This window comes from Nuphar pumila, chromosome 4, assembly GCF_984573655.1.
Source record: "Nuphar pumila chromosome 4, dmNupPumi1.hap1.1, whole genome shotgun sequence".
Taxonomy (NCBI): Eukaryota; Viridiplantae; Streptophyta; class Magnoliopsida; order Nymphaeales; family Nymphaeaceae; genus Nuphar; species Nuphar pumila.
This window is the reverse complement of record NC_143252.1, coordinates 126,353,846-126,356,601: the sequence shown is the minus strand read 5'-3', so window position 1 is coordinate 126,356,601 and position 2,756 is coordinate 126,353,846. Positions and strand designations below refer to the sequence as shown.

At 40.2% G+C, this 2,756-nt stretch overlaps 1 long non-coding RNA gene across 2 annotated transcripts; it reads right to left on the bottom strand.

The window, feature by feature from the left end:
- Positions 1 to 335: 335 nt before the first annotated feature.
- Positions 336 to 1,790, bottom strand: LOC149840958 (uncharacterized). Of its 2 annotated transcripts, none has more exons than XR_016431416.1 (3): positions 1,368 to 1,790; positions 1,109 to 1,256; positions 336 to 753 (listed from the first exon to the last, which is right to left on the bottom strand). It is a non-coding gene; the product is annotated as an uncharacterized LOC149840958 (long non-coding RNA). The 2 variants fall into 2 exon arrangements; XR_016431417.1 differs by having other exon boundaries at positions 1,415 to 1,790.
- Between the last annotated feature and the right edge of the window lie 966 nt (positions 1,791 to 2,756).

Genomic DNA, 2,756 nt, shown 5'->3' with positions numbered 1-2,756 from the left:
TTTCTAATGATCAAGAGATGAACCAGAATTTACAAACCCATATTTCAATCTCACATGGCTAAAATGCCTAGGGTTAGCTAACCACACCAAACAAGGATTCAGACAAAAATACAAAAAATATAATAAAGATAATGACACATACATACATACATACGTGGATACATACATGCATACATACACATATATACATATATATACAAACTCCACATGAGGCCATGATAAAAAGAAACGAGCATCTCATCTTCATGACCATGCAAAGGTGTCTGAGTGCCTTACTGAAGTTACCCTAGATGGCAAAGATTCCTTTTCATGTTCTATCACTCCATCCAAAGTGATTTTCTATGTCCAAAGACCGAGTAGGTGTTAATGTGCATTGTGGTAGATAATTCTATTTGTTTGGGATATCAAAATGCAGATGTTGACCCAGGTTAACTAGAAGGGCCCACTGTCTAGTTTGTCAGGATCATCGGGTTTCACAACAGTTTTAACACTTCTCATCCAATATTCACTCAAATTACTAACGCAATCATATTGGTCAACTCAAAATCAGTTTCAACATAAAAGAAAGATGGAAAACGTTTTAGACCAGTCTACATTCTCCAAATCCATTAGGCAGCAAACTCAGATTCAACAAAATGAATCAATAAAGATAAAGGAGAAAAGGAACCGACCTAAGGATCCATGGCAGGCAAATCCACACCCTTCTTCAAATTGATAAATAGCTGCCCATCATAAACCTCACGAAGGAACTGCCTGGTCAGATAAATATTTTGAAGGGTTAGAATCGACAAACAAGAAAGCATCCAAGACTATCTTAACAACTAAATGAATTTACAAAAGCGTGTCAACTTCACAGACAACACATACATCACTTAACCCAGAACTTCTTTGAAGAGAACATGCAAAATCTAAAACACAAAGAACCCTACAATTCACCAATGGAAACAACCTCGCTTGAGTACAAATCATTCCAAAAGAAGATCGAAACAATAGATCATGAATTTCCTACACGAATTCGACTACAATCAAGAAAGGCGTTTGGGGGTGCGTATGCTAAAAACAAATGGATCGGGAAAAAAGAAAATAACAAACGATCAAACCGTCTTACTCGGAGAGATACACCGTCTGGCACTCCGCTGCACCAATCTCACGCGTCCCCGCGTTCTCCTACCTCAACTTGGCACCAATCTCATGCGTCCCCGTGTCCTCCTGCCTCAACGAGCAAGAAACCACGCTGAGATCAAAACCATCGCACACTAGATCCACAAAAACCAAAACCGGAGTAAGAAAAAATGAAAATCGAAATAAAAAGGCAGGCAAACGCAGCTAAACTCATAAGCGGGCTCGTGTACGCTCAGAAGGCGAACCCAGAGAGAACGAAGAAGATGTTGAGATCAAACGGGACGCGATCGACCTCCCTCTCTGCACATTCCCAGGAATCCGCCGTCCGGTCGGGTTCCTTTCGCAAGAAGAAACACACCACGCAGCTCCGCAGCCTAGAATTCGCGTACAACGAAGGAGATCTAGAGACGAATCGCCTCGATTCGACGATCATCGCCGAGCTCTGAGCGTGGAGAGGGGAGCGGAAGGGAAGCAGAAGCCTCGCGGGAACGGAGACGAGAGTCGGCAGACGACGAAGGACGCAGACGGCGAGATTAGGGCTTCGAATGGACCAAGAATCTCAGATCGTCTCTGGTTCTCGAGGGGAAAGGGGGAGGACGACGATGCGCTCAGCGGGAGCTTCGAGAAACGTCGATGTTCTGGTTCTGGTTCTGGTTCTTGTTCTTGGATTAGAGAGTGAAAGAGCCAAGAGGTAACGCAACGAGTTTTAAATCTGGCTTGCGGATGGCGGTTGGCACTTGGCGGGAGTACTTGCTTAATAAAGGCTTTTAATTGGGCGGAATTTATAATTTTGTCATTATCAAGAAAACCCGTAATTGCGTATCGAGTACGCTTTAGGTGTAAACTCTGGTGCGGGTATGGATCGAATGAAATCGGTACTAATGTGGGTTGAAGAAAGCCTTTTTTAGGCCTGTCTCGGACGGATCCAATCAGATTTGGATCAGGACAGAAAATAATGGTGCTGAGCATAGTGACTAAACGCTTTTTTGGGTAAATATCGGCAGCCACTTTCTCGTGATAAAAATCAACTTTTCTTCCTTACATTTTTTGAAAAAAATGGTAATTTTTTTACTTAAAAATTAAAAGCGAGTTTTTTTTATTGCAAAGAATACCATATATGACAATTTTAGTTTATGGAGTTTTGATCATAAAATATTAGTCAGCCTCACAAATTTTTTATTGCAGAATTAGTAATTTAGTTTTTTCATGTCATTTCGTATTGTACAATTCTTTGGTTGTGCGGTCATTTACCTGAGGCGCAGGCGAGAAGAACTAAAAAATATTATGTGGCAATCAGAAATGACACATGTTAAAGCTATTAAAATAATATTAAAAAATAAAATTATGCATTCTTTTTATATTTATTACAAATAGCCAATTCAAGCCTTCAGCATATCGATTTTATGCGGATAAGAATACGCACTAGTACTGAACTCTTAACCCGTCCTGACCAATTGCTATTGAGCAACTATAAAAAAATATTTTAGCTATATAATGTTTGCGGGTTTTAACTAAGCTTTAACTATATAATGTTTGTGGGTTGAAATGCCTTGTATACATCAAAATACATATCCACGTGAGGGGTAGTTTTGCCTTTTTACACCGACTTTAGTGAAGTTTTTGTTGGAGATGAT